Genomic DNA, 14,484 nt, shown 5'->3' with positions numbered 1-14,484 from the left:
GGTTTTCTCAGCCGTTCTATGACTCTTGAAAGGAACTCTACCACTCCAAGTAGTATAAATTTATTTCAAATATACATGTATATGTATACACATGCATACATATGTACATATGTATTTTAAAATACACATAAAATAATGTTTCCCTTTGACCTTTTCAAAAATTCTTAGTGTTATTTATTCCCCCCTCCCTCTCTCCCTCCTTCCCTCCCTCCTTCCCTCCCTCCCTCTCTTCTGTCTTCTGTATTGCTCTCTCTCTCTCTCTCTCTCTCTCTCTCTCTCTCTCTCTCTCTCTCTCTCTCTCTCTCTCTTTTCCCAGTTAATGTTCTCTTCCTCACTTTTCCATTGCTCCTTTCATAGTACCTATGTCCTACTATCTGCCTCTTTAGAACCCTCCTCTCCATTGTCCCTTTTAACTTTCCTAGTTTCTAAGATTTCTCTAGGTTATATACTCCTGTATAAATATTCAGAGCTAAGATCCACAGATAATAGGGAGCATATGGCACTTGTCTCTCTGGGTCTAGGTTACCTCATTCAATATATTTTCTATGCATTTACTGAAAACATCATGCTTCTATGTTTTTTTTTTTTACAGCCAACTAGATTTCCATTCATCAGTGGAAGGCCATTTAGGTTGTTTCCACTTCCTGGCTATTGTGAGTAGAGTAGCAATGAATATGGCTGAGCAAGTATCTGTGGAATAAGATTTTGAGTCCTTGCCAAAGCCAGTTAAATACACAACGACGACAACAACAACAACAACAACAACAAAATAATAATAATACTATAGGTAAATATCTTTGATGAACATAGATGCAATAATCCTCAATAAAATACTTGCAAACTGAACACACACACACACACACACACACACACACACACACACACACACACACACACAACCAGCAACCATGATCATGATCAAGCTGGATTTATCCTAGAAATGATGAGATGGTTCAACATATGTAAATTAATAAATGTAAGAAATCATATAAAAAACCTAAAGACAAAAATTATGTGATTATCTCAATAGATACAGAAGAGGCATAAGACAAACTCCAGTAAGCCATCATGATAAAAGTCTTAGAGAGAGTAGAACTGGAGAGAACACACACCAACACAATAAAGGGTGTATATGACAATCCCACAGCTAACATCATCCTAAATGCAGAAAAACTAGAAGCAATCTCGTTAAAATCAGGAGCAAGACAAAACTGTCTCGTCTACAAGCTCCTTTTCAATACTCTGTTAGAAGCATTGCCTTTGAAGAGAAGGAAATGAAAGGGATACAAGATGGAAAAGAAATCAAATTACTCCTATTTTCCAATGTTATATTGTGCATGAGACCCCCAAAATCCCACCAGAAAACTTCCAAAAAGGTGAATACATTCAACAAAGATATGTGAAACAACAAATCAACTTACAAAAAATCAGTAGCCTTTCAGTGTGCCAATAACAAACACACCAAAAGGATGTCATAGAAATATGGCCATTCACAGTAACTTCAAAAAAAAAAGTATCTAGGAATAAATCTCAACAAAAGGGTAAAATATCTCTATAGGGAAACTTGAAATTTCTGAAGAAAGAGATTGAGGAATACAATAGAAGATGAAAATACCTCCCATGCTCATGGATCGACAGAATTAGCATTGTGATAATGACCATTTTTACCAGAAGCAATTTACAGATTTATTGCAATCCTAATCAAAGTCCCCAAGACATTTTTCACTGAAACAGAAAATAAAATGCTGAAATTCACGTGGAACCACAAAAGACTCTGGATAGCCAAATCAATCCTGGGTAAAAAGAACAATTCTGGAGAGATTGCTATTCTTGATTTCAAGCTTTATTAGGGAGCTACAGTAATAAAAATAGCATGGTACTGGGACAAAAAATAGACACAAACATCAATGGGACAAAATAGAAGGCCCCAAAATGAGTGCATGTAACTATAGCCATCTGATATTTGACAGAGATGCCAACAATACAGTTTAGAGAAAAGAGTATTTTCAACAAATGGTTCTGGGAAAACTGGATGCACACATATAGAAGAATGAAATTAGACCCATAACAATCAGCCTGCATAAAAATCAATTAGAAATGGGTCAAAGTCTTCAGGGTGAAATCTGAGATGCTGAAACGGCTAGTATCACATGCAGTGCTTTTATTATACTCCACCTAATTCAGTGCAAGCTATACCAGCATTTTCAAGTATTATAAGATCTAGATAACGGTCTCTTCCTTGTGGTTAATGAATGGAGAAGACTGTGTTGATGGAGATTAAGAAAGTTGGCCATGATCACAGAATGGGCTAATGATAAAGTCAGAAATGGACAGCACATCTCTCACCTACAGGTTTAAGGCTTCCGCTTCATTTCCTATTTATCTTTGAATGAGACTTGACAAATTTAATATAGGTATATTAAATATATAAATATATAATATATAAATATGTGGTGCATATTTCAGGATGTACAGAGATCTAGATTGTTTTTTACATTTGGCCAATATTATCCCAACTGCTTATCTCAAGATGGTATGGACCAGTCCTACTCATCCTCTGAGAGAGGTAGTGTCTTTTGTTATTTTTAGTCTAGGTCTTAGAACTTCCTAATTGTGACTTCTTTTAACACCAGAATGAATATTAGGCTCAAGATACAGAAACATGTTCTTATTCTCAGCTCTTCACTAATGACCCAAACTTAATTAGATCACTAAGCAGACAGAGCTCTGTTTCCTGGATTACTAATGACAGGGTGGCAGGAGATGAACAGCAAATGTTTCCAGCTGCAGCTCTGTTTTATGAATTAAGGAAACCATTTCCCCTGTAAGTGAATTATAGAGAATGAACCAGGTATTTTTCTATATTCCTTTCCTAAGTCCATATCTGTGTAAAGTTGGTAACATTACGTATGCAGACTGGGTTAAGGAGGATACAGCTGAAGAGGAGAAAGTATGAGACAATACCTGACAGCTATTCCAGAAGGCGTGAGAACGACTACTTTGAAGGGATTCGCTGATATTGTTGTCAGTTATCTGAAAATTGTGCTTTGCATACTTCCTGATTTCATAATATTTTATACTATTTCAGTATACAATATTTGGATAGGGTAAATAAAATAATCGCTACTTTTTGAAATGTGAGGCTACCACTTGGGCAACGAGTAAATAAATCCCAAGCCAAACAATCCGATAGCCTCTCTCTAGATTTTAAAACCTTTACATCCTGACTCCAACCAAAGTGTAACTCATGTTGGTGGCTTCATGTAGAGTCCTGAGCAGAGTTCTTAGTGATTAAAAAGAACTCTTCTTTTGTGTAAATTTTAGCCAGGGTTCTCTGAGCCTTCTCCTCCATGGGTCTCGGTTTTTGTCTGCCTTTGTCATATCTCCTCTCAGTAACTGTGCACCACTGTGCCCATTGGCTATAGACTCCTCCTCATATATGTTTTGCCTCCAGAGTTGTGGGCCAGCTCTCCCCACATTACAGTTCATTGAGTAAGTGCTTTCTTATTGTTTTATTGTTATATTCTTACAAGCACTTAATATTTTCTTGAGATATGATTTCATATGTGAGACTAGGAACAAAGTCCTTTTCTTTGCCCAAGGGCTTGCTTGAATAGCTGCAGAGTACAAGGTGACCTCCTTCAAGACATTGAAGCATGTTTCTTTAGGGATAATGAAATAGTGGTTTGTGCAAAAAACCAAAGTAAAAATTGGATACCTCCTGATTGCTTTAAAATTTATCTTTGAAATCCAGGACATGTATGCCAGAAGCGAAAGAAATCTTAGTGGAGAAACCATCTGGTCACAGTTGTGGCACCAGGGAGGGAGATGCCTATTCCTTCAGGAGATTTCAGTTCCAGACACATGAGAACAGGTGTTCTGGCTGGGTTGGACTATCCTACAGATAAATTCTTCCAGTGAAATTAGATGCTTCCAATTTTCTGTCTCTCCCTCTCCATTTCCCCATAATGAATCTGTTCCTCACTGTGATAAACAAGAGCCTGGGCGACAGAAAGACAGTTTTTATTGTCATTGTGATTCATGGCAGCAAGACTGAACCTAAGGAGAAGTACCCTAATGACTGGAGACAAACATTTATCTTAAGGGGAAAAAAGGCATCCTGCTTGGAAAATATGGCACAGGAATAGAGCAGTTATGAGTTTTGGGTCTGGAAGCACCTGTGGACCAAAATGAGTATATATTAAGATAAATAGTGTTTTTCTCTAAGTTCAGCGTAACTGAGTGACAAGATGCCTTTGGGTGTCCACAACTGAGCTCATATGGAAGGAAGTAACATTCTTTCTTACTCGTCTAGAGCATTCATTGCTGCAGAAGGAGAGCTAGAAAGTACTACGGTGAACAATGGTGGATGATTATCAGCAATCAATGATTAAGGGTGGTTATAAATGGACATCGATGTAAGTAGAACATTAGGAACTTCTGGAAGTACAGTGATGACTAGAACTTCCAAGAGACCAGGACTTCCTACATAGCTTAGTGAAGCCCTGGGTCTTACAGAATTTTACTGGTAATAGATATGGTATAATTGGATTCAGAAACTTAGGGTTACTTGGGACATTTTTAGGTGAGATATTGTAGATGCACAGTACATGTGTTTTACTAATAAATTTCCTAATAAAGCCTTTCTTTGTTTATTCTATTCATTATTATATTTATGATTGAATATGTCAGAGTAACTTAGGCAACTGTATCCTGATAATGTTACAAAAAGACAGGTTTTATCATGTGTATTACATATTTTCATGACACATTTCAGATTCTGGCTGCTCAGAAGACAGATGAGTCCATACCTGGAGACAGTTCCATTTCCCACATCTTCTAAGTCATTTGTTTTGTGAACTCAAATTCTGACTTCGTTCAGGGACCATTGCTCTTCTATGCCTGCCAGGAAGTAGCCGTGAGTAAAAGAGGCAATGTAAATCCACGTGCCTTAATAGAAAAAACACCTTGCTTAAAAATGTAGCAGCAAAAATTGAATGGCTTCTATTACTTTTCAAATAGAAATAATTAATTACTCATTGAACTCATCTGGTTATTATGGAAAATCAGCATGCAGATTTGTGCTAAATTCTTACAAATTTGATAATTAAATGTGTACATTTGATTTTAAAAAGTTTTATTTTATTGTAAAGTTTACTAGAATATTTTGATTCTATAGTGTTGTCTTACTACTTTTGATGTTACCTGTAAAATGACTCAAGATAGGAATTTGTAAAAATATGGTGCTGAAAGATGGCTCATCAGTTAAGATTAATTGCTGTTCTTGAAAAGACTGGGTTTGGCTCGGAGTAACCATATGGCAGTTCACAACCACCAGCAGCTCTGTATCTTCTAGCCTCTGTGGACACTGCATACACATGAAGTGCATATAAACAGGCAGGCACACACATATACATGAATAAAAGTAAATTAAAGGAAAAAAAGAAATACCTGAAATAAATACATTAAAAATTTCAAGATAATCTATATTTGGTTCAAAATATGAAAGAAATTATGAAGTTTGCAGATATAATTAGTATTTAATTACTCTTTGCTTTTCATTTCGAACTTAATTTCATTGAGGTCAAAGAGATGGATTTTTATTTCTCATTCTGAACTAATTAGTGTATAGCTTAGGGTCAATTTTTATGGGTGCTCTATATGTTTTGAAAAAAATGATATTCTACAACTGATGAATATAAACTCTTTCCCAATTGGATTTTTGTCAAATTGACACAAGTTAGAGTTATTTGGGAAGAGGAACTTCAGTTGAGAAAATGTCTCCATCCGATTGGCCTATGGGCAAATCTATAGGGCATTTTCTTGATTAATGATTACTGTAGGAGGGTCCACTCCACTGTGGGTCATGTCACCCCTGCACAGGTGGTCCTGGGTGGTATAAGAAAGCAAAATGAGCAAGTCACAGGGGAAAAAAAAAAACAGTGAGCACTGTTCATCCATGGTTTCTGCTTCAGTTCCTACCTCCAGGTTCCTACCCTGATTTCCTTTGATTAGGATGTGTTATGGTGTGAAAGTTTAAGCCAAACAAACGTTTTCTGCCCCAAATATCTTTTGGTCATGTTGATTTATTACAGCAATAGAAACCTGACTAAGACAAAATTTTATATAGGATCATTGGACTCTACTGTTAGTTGTACTTTATTTTCTACAGCCTCGTCTGAATGCTTTCTATATTAATGTGCAAACTCTGATTCTCTGTATTAATGAGGGAGAATTTTTTTGGTACCATAATGATCTCCATTTATACCTTTCCACCTTTAACTTTTGTATTATTTGAGTCTACATTATTAAATATATGCCAACTTGTAATTCATATATTTTCCAGTTGAACTTAATCCTTCATCATTATATAGCAACCAATGTTCCTAAAAATATTTTTTTTGTTCTATTTTGCTTGTTACAGCCTTCAATTGCCCCCCCCCCTTTTAGGTCAGTCAGTCTTTGGAGTTCAAGGCCACCCTTGGCAACACGGTGAAATATAATTAAAAAAAATAACCACACACATTAGTTTTTTAATGATTTTCTATTGTTGATTGTTGTTTCTGAATTGGCTATTTTACATTATGTTTTTGTATTTCTTGATCTGTTTTATAGGTTTTCACAGTGAGTCCTTCGCTCCCTCCTTCTTTCTAAGAGATGAACTGAGGTTGAATCCTCACAGAGATTTCCATTTGATTGAGCTGGTTGCCAGGTACCTCTTAGAATGAATCTCTTTCTCGTGGGAGTTCGTGAATCACCCAGGTGGTGCAAATTCAGATATCAACTGCTCTGCAAGGACCAGGTTGGGATTATGAAAATTCTAAGAAGGATTTTCTCCTCCACTTGGCACTGGCCTGGAGATAGGAAATTTCTCCGAGTATCTCCTTTGCACAGCAAGGCTTATTTCTAATTCTCACTTGTCCTGTGAGTCCAAGTTTGGTGGCATTGCCTCTCATTAAATTTCTAGCTCGGGAACATCTTGCAGTCTGTCTCCTCTCTCCATGCCTCACACCACCATGGGGGCTCCAGATAACAGACAAACTAACTCTGACACTTGCTAATTTTCTAAGGCATCTTGGGTTCATTCAATTAGGGACTTTTAGTATTTATTAATATCCCAAAGGTTCAGGAGTACGTGTATAAAGGCATCATATACATTTTTAAAAGTTATTTTAAATATAGTTTCTTCTACTACCTCTAGCACTTTGGAAGATTATTCTCTGTGACTAATCGGCCATATTATTGGAAACTGGAGCACCTGAATATATTCTCAAGAAGGAAGTGACATGCTGAATTTTGAAATCTTTCAGAGAAGACAAATTTAACTTAGCAGTGTAGGCACGTCATTAGATACTCATGGAAACTATCAGGATGGCAGATTTGTCAGGAACAATGGCAAGCATTCTCTCTAAATGGGAATAGTGGGAGGAAATACCTACAAGAGTGCTATGGTTATTCTTCCTTCCTTCCTTCCTTCCTTCCTTCCTTCCTTCCTTCCTTCCTTCCTTCCTTCCTTCCTTCCTTCCTTCCTCCCTCCCTCCCTCCCTCCCTCCCTCCCTCCCTCCCTCCCTCCCTCCCTCCGTCTCTCTCTATTAAATGACAACAGCATTAGATAAACTAAAAGTGAAATATACTTATGGACGGGGACAACAGCACAAATGGTTAAGAACAATCTTCAAGAAAATACAATTACTACCTCCGAACAGTCATTCTGAGAGCTTGTTTCTCGGAAGCACCAGCCCCGGTAGCACTTGAGGGTGAACTTGGACCATCAGAGCTTGACTTCGTTAACTCATCCCCACAGAGCCGCATGTCCAGCGTTAAGCACTGACAGGCTAAGTAAGCACTTTGGTTGTGTTTTGTTGAGATTGTCAGTCTGGGATGAGGAGGGAAACAGTGCGTGCCTGAGTGAAAAAGACATGTCTTCAGGCTTTCCCACTCTTCTTCCTAACGCAATGTTTGCAGCTATATAGACAAGAAGTACAAAGGACTGTTACAGAAAATGGGGTTTCGTTTTTGTTTCTGACCCCATGAAATTTTATCCTCCAGGAAAAAATGTAGATTGCTTTTTTTTTTAAAAACAACAACAACAACAAAAATCCCGAATTTTTCTTTTATTTCTGTTTTAAATTTTCTGAACAGAGAATAAGTTGGTATCTTGATAGAAAACCTAATGGCAAGATTTCTTCCTCTCTACCTCCATTCCCTCGAAGAAATGAAAGGACTAATCTGATGAAATGTTTTTTATACAACCTGATAAGAGAAACCTAGAAACAATCATATCTGGAGATTGAATTTTATAATCATGGAATAAATAGTTGAGAAGGATTGCCAGGTTGGCATGGAATATTTTGGGAAAAAAAATCATTGCAAAAATATGAAACTTTTGAAGACAATTTGAGCAATATTTGCAGGATTATAGTCTTCTAACTACTTTTTATAATATATAACTAACTACTTTTTATAATATATAAAACACTTGAGAGTCCTAAACACCCATTATCTGAAGCCAGACAATCTTCTCTATATCATTGCAATTGAGTGGGTAAGGTTATAGATTCCTACACACAAGGTAGACATTTTCAGATTTCAAAACACCATCATAATTTCTTTAAAGAACTCTTCTATCCCCAATACGAGCTAATCCAGCTCTCCTGGAAGACACATTTCACTACCAGGGGTAACTAAAACCACTTCATGCTTCTGCAGAACAGTGTTTAGTCCAAACACTCCTTGATAATAACATAGTTTTTCTCTGTCAAATCTGGATTGAGGTGTGGAAAATATCTCAGTTGGTTAAGTGTTTCCATACAAGTCTGGGGATATGAGTTTGAGCTCCAGCATTGGTGTTAAAAAAATAAGCTGAGCACGGTGTCTCTCACTTCTAATCTCATTGCCGAAAAGGAAAAAGCAAATGAGTGCTTGGGGTTCACTGGCCAGCCTAGCTGTATCAGTGAGTTGTAGGTCAGGTAGAGACAGTATCAAATCATATAAAATAAAAACAAAAGGCAAGAGAACAGCATCCTGAGGAATAACATCCAATGTTTATCTCTGGATCCCCATATGTATGTATATGTTTATCCTCCTTAGCCCTGCCCCATACACCTCAAATTAATCTCTATTGGTAAATTAGGAAAGAACAGCGGACACAGACAGACAGTCGTATTAGCCTCAGGAGGTCAGAACAATGAGATGAAAGGCCTTTGGAGACCTTCACACAGCTCACACAGCAAGTAAGGAAGAGGTACACAGTGCTGTGGAGTCTGAACTTTTGTTGTTGTGAAACCAGGGTAGAGATCTGCGTAAGCCCATAGTCACGCGGACCTCTGTCTTCCATGGCTGGTGCCTGGATTTGGAAATTAGAACTCGATTCTTAATTCTGTGAGGCATCTAGATAGGATCCTTTTAACAGAGCCAGGGCGTGGATGAGACAGGATGATTGGAGAATGCAAGGTATGACTGGCAGGAAAAAGGCTAGGAAGATGTTTCAAGTGAGACAAGAATAAGGAAAGGAAATCTGGAGGAAGGTGGTTTTGTATGGCAGAGACTCAGTAAGCCTTTGGTCTCTGGACACTGTTTTACTCGTTTAATGATTGTAAATCTTTGAATTTTTTAAAATCTGTTTCACAGTAAATGTTGGTATTTTCCAAATTGAAACTAAAATTAAGAATTTGCTTAAAATTATATATTCATTAACCAAAAGTAATCCCAGTATTAGTTAACATAATTGACTTCTTTCAAGAAAAGTCTATTTTTTTCTTTTTTCTTTTTTCTGTTTTCCTTTTATTTTATTTTACAATACCATTCAGTTCTACATATCAGCCACAGATTCCCTTGTTCTCCCCCCTCCTGCCCCCTCCCCTTCCCCCCCAGCCCACCCCCCATTCCCACCTCCTCCAGGGCAAAGACTCCCCCAAGGACTGAGATGGACCTGGTAGACTCAGTCCAGGCAGGTCCAGTCCCCTCTTCCCAGACTGAGCCAAGCGTCCCTGCATAAGCCCCAGGTTTCAAACAGCTAACTCATGTAATGAGCACAGGACTCGGTATCACTGCCTAGATGCCTCCCAAACAGATCAAGCCAATCAACTGTCTCACCTATTCAGAGGGCCTGATCCAGTTGGGGGCCCCTCAGCCTTTGGTTCATAGTTCATGTGTTTCCATTCGTTTGGCTGTTTGTCCCTGTGCTTTATCCAACCTTGGTTTCAACAATTCTCACTCATATAAACCCTCTTCTTTCTGGCTAGTTAGACTCCCAGAGCTCCACCCAGGGCCTAGCCGTGGATCTCTGCATCCAGATTCCTCAGTCCTTGGATGGGGTTTCTGGCACGACTATTAGGGTGCTTGGCCATCCCATCACCAGAGTAGGTCAGTTTGGGCTGTCTCTCGACCATTGCCAGCAGTCTATCGTGGGGGTATCTTTGTGTGTTGCTGGAGGGCTTCTCTCCAGGTTCCACCAAGCCCCGTAGTCCCACAATCCAAGTATAAAATATTCACTCAGACGCTTATATTACTTATAAACTGTATGGCCATGGCAGGCTTCTTGCTAACTGTTCTTATATCTTAAATTAACCCATTTCTATAAATCTATACCTTGCCACACGGCTTGTGGCTTACCGGCGTCTTTACATGTTGCTTGTCCTGGCAGTGGCTGCAGTGTCTCCCTGTTCCTTCTTCCTGTTTTCCCATTTCTCTCTCCTTGTCCCGCCTATACTTCCTGTCTGGTTACTGGCCATCAGTGTTTTATTTATATAGAGTGATATCCGCAGCATTTGTGGATTTCTGTGGGCCTCTCTAGCACCTTGTTTCTTCCTTTTCTCATGTGGTCTTCATTTACCATGGTCTCCTATTCCTTGTTCTCTCTCTCTGTTCTTGATCCAGCTGGGATCTCCCGCTCCCACAGACTCTCTTTCCCTCAACCCTCGCCCTTCATTACTCCCACTCATGTCCAAGTTGTTCATGTAGATCTCAGCCATTTCTCCATCATTGGGAGATCCTCGTGTCTTTCTTGGGGTCCTGTTTTCCAGGTAGCCTCCCTGGTGATGTGAGTAGCAGTCCAGTCATTCTTGTTCCACATCTACAACCACTTTGGAAATCAATATGTCACTTTCTTAGAAAATTGGGAATCAATCTCCCCCAAGATCCAGCTATACCACTCTTGGGCATATACCCAAGAAGTGCTCAATCATACCACAAGAGCACTTGCTCAGCTATGTTCATATCAGCATTGTTTGTAATAGCCAAAACCTGGAAACAACCTAGATGCCCTTCAACTGAAGAATGGATAAATAAATTATGGCACATATACACAATGGAATACTACTCAGCAGAGAAAAACAATGACATCATGAGGTTTGCAGGCAAAAGAAAAGTCTATTTTTTCAAATGTAGCAGGAAGATTGACATTAGTTTCCACTATGCAAATCAATTGAATATCCAACTTAATAGAATATATCTGTACTTATCAACTTTTGCAATCTCTCAGAGTTTTGTTTAAAAGTATAAAGAAAACATAGCAACATAAATATGTATCTGAAAAAGGGAACCACAGTCTTTTAAGATAACCACAAATTCTTATCTTTGAGACTTAATCAAAACTCAAGAAATTGGGTGGACAAGATGTCTCAGTGGGTCTAAGCCCGATGACCTGAGTTAAATTTCTGGTACCTACATGTTGGAAAGAGAGAACTGACTCCTCAAAGTTGTCTTCTGACCTCGACAACCATACTGTGGAATGAACATGTCCACACACACACACACACACACACACACACACACACACACACACACACACACTAAGTAAAACTGAAAACTCAAAAAGTGGTAGTTTCTTAAATCGTGACTGTGAAATATGAAGATATGTCAATGATGCTGTTTATAACTTCATCCATACATCTTGTACTTAACATTGAGTTGTTACTCATTTTATGACACCAGCCATTGGCCATCTGGGAAATTTGGGTGCACAAAGTCACGAAGAATTCATTTATCATGTAGACACATTCACACAACATCCCAAACCCCAAGTGATAAAATCACACAGCTTCATTGGGCACCTTTCTCAATGTCAGGAAACCATCAAGCTGATGGCAACAGATACATTTTCTCAAATTTTAAATTTGGGGACAACTTTAAAATGTATTGTTAACCATAATATTATCACTTTGTTTTTTTTTAAGTGATAGACCAGGCTTGTTGATTTTGAATGAGAATGTCTGTCAAATACCTAATCCAAAACGACCATTGTTTCTTAGATGTCCTTTCTGGTAAAAATGTTACTTCTAAGGAGTTTAGCTTCTATAAAGATGTAAGAACAAGGACTGGATTTACACATCTGGCTGAGAAAGAAAAGTACAAAGCTCCCCTAAGCTCTTATCCCCTGCTCCTTGCCCTCCATTATCTCCTCTCACCCCAGCTTGCTCATGTAGATCGCATCCATTTCTCCATCGCTGGGTGATCCATGCATCCTTCCAAGGGTCCTCCGTACTAGCTAGCCTCCCTGGAGCTGTGGGTTGCAATAGTCGACAATAGTCGAGAGAGTGCCTGAGCTAGCCTACTCTGGTGATCGGATGGCTGAACACCCTAACTGTCATCTTAGAGCCCTCATCCAGTGAGTGATGGAAGCAGAGGCAGAGATCCATGGCTGGGTCCCAGGTGGAGCTCCAGGAGTCCAATAGACAAGAGAGAGGAGGGATTCTATGAGCAGGAGATATCGAGACCATGATTGGAAAAAGTACAGAGACAACTAGGCAAAGTAGTGGAAACACATGAACTGTGGACCAATAGCTGAGGAGCCCCCATGGCACTGCACTAGACCCTCTGGATAAGCAAGACAGGTGTTTAGCTTCAACTGTTTAGGGGGCCCCCAAGCAGTGGGATCCGGATCTGTCCCTAGTGCATGAACTGGCGTTTTACATCCTAGTGCTTATGGTGAGACACTTTGCGTAGCCTTGGTGCAGGGAGGAGGGGCTTGGACCTGCCTCAACTGAATGTACCAGGCTTTCCTGACTCCCCATGAGATACCTTGCCTTGGAGGAGGTGGGAATGGGGCGTGAGTTGGGGGGCAGGAAGAGGGAGAAAAAAATTAAAAAAGAAAAATACAAAGCATTGTATTTAAGCATTTCTATTTATTTCTTATTTATTTATTTATTTATTTATTTATTTATTTATTTATTTATTTATCATGTATTTATTAGTTTTAGGGCTGCAGAAATGGCTCAGCAGTTAAAAAGCATGTACTGTTCATACAGAGAATCTGAATTCAGTTTCTTCATGTACATCTAGTGGCTCACAACTGCCTGTAATTCTAGTTCAGGGGACCTGAAGCCTCTGGCCTCCACAAACATCTGCACCCAGGTAAATGCTCTCTCTCTCTCTCTCTCTCTCTCTCTCTCTCTCTCTCTCTCTCTCTCTCTCTCTCTCTCTCTCCCATACACACACACACACACACACACACACACACACGCATGCATATGCATGTATGCTCACTTAAAAATAATAAAAATAAATCTTCTGATTTACTAGTAGACAAAAGCCTTACAACACACTCCCTGACCCTCTGGTTTTTTTCTACCTTTCCACCTCCTCTTCTGTGCTGACCCCTGAGCCTTAAGGGCAAGAGTGTTTATGGATGTATCCACTGGGACTGGGCTCCACAACTCTTTATTTTGGTCGGTTATGGTTTTCTGTAATCGTCTCCATCCATAAATGGAAAATCCCACAAACCCTCGACCCTACACTAAGAATCATAGGCAACTAAGGAATTCTGAGAGCGGGAGAAACAGTCTTCCCCAGGGAGTACCACACCAGTTGGTTATCCAGTATCAAAAGGTCAGCTCTGAAAATATGCATGCAAGTAACACCATACAGACTACAGACTAAGCAGCTGTGTTTATGTATTTAGGCGTACATATCTATGCAACAACAAGTAGTGAAAAGGGAGGCCATGACGTTGAAAAAGAGCAAGGAGGGGCATATGGGAGGGTTTGGAGGGAGGAAAGGGAAGGGGGAAATGATGTAATTATATTACAATTTCAAAAAAAGAGAAATGATGTAGCTGGAGAATTTCTCTCCAGCTCCCACCAAGTCCCACAAGTCGCGGAGCCCACTTATAAAATAAACACACAGACTCCTACATTATTTAAACTGCTTGGCCATTAGCTCAGGCCTATCATTGTCTAGCTCTTACTCTTATATTTAGCCCATTTCTATTAATCTGTACTTTGCAACGTGGCTTGTGGCTTATCGGTACCTTACATCTTCCTTGTCCTGGCGGTGGCTCCCACCGTCTCCTCCCCTGCCTTCCTGTTTCCTCAATTCTCCTCTCTGTTAGTCCCGCCTATAATTCCTGTCTGGCTACCAGCCAATCAGTGTTTATTTATACAGAACAATATCCACAGCAAAATAATTAAAAATATAAATCTTAATTTTAAAAAATAACCTCAAAATAAAGGGTAGGGGCGATGTCTCTGAGCATGAGAGCACTGT

The sequence above is a fragment of the Peromyscus maniculatus genome, chromosome 16 (assembly GCF_049852395.1).
Source record: "Peromyscus maniculatus bairdii isolate BWxNUB_F1_BW_parent chromosome 16, HU_Pman_BW_mat_3.1, whole genome shotgun sequence".
NCBI lineage: Eukaryota > Metazoa > Chordata > Mammalia > Rodentia > Cricetidae > Peromyscus > Peromyscus maniculatus.
This window is presented reverse-complemented; position numbering follows the sequence as displayed.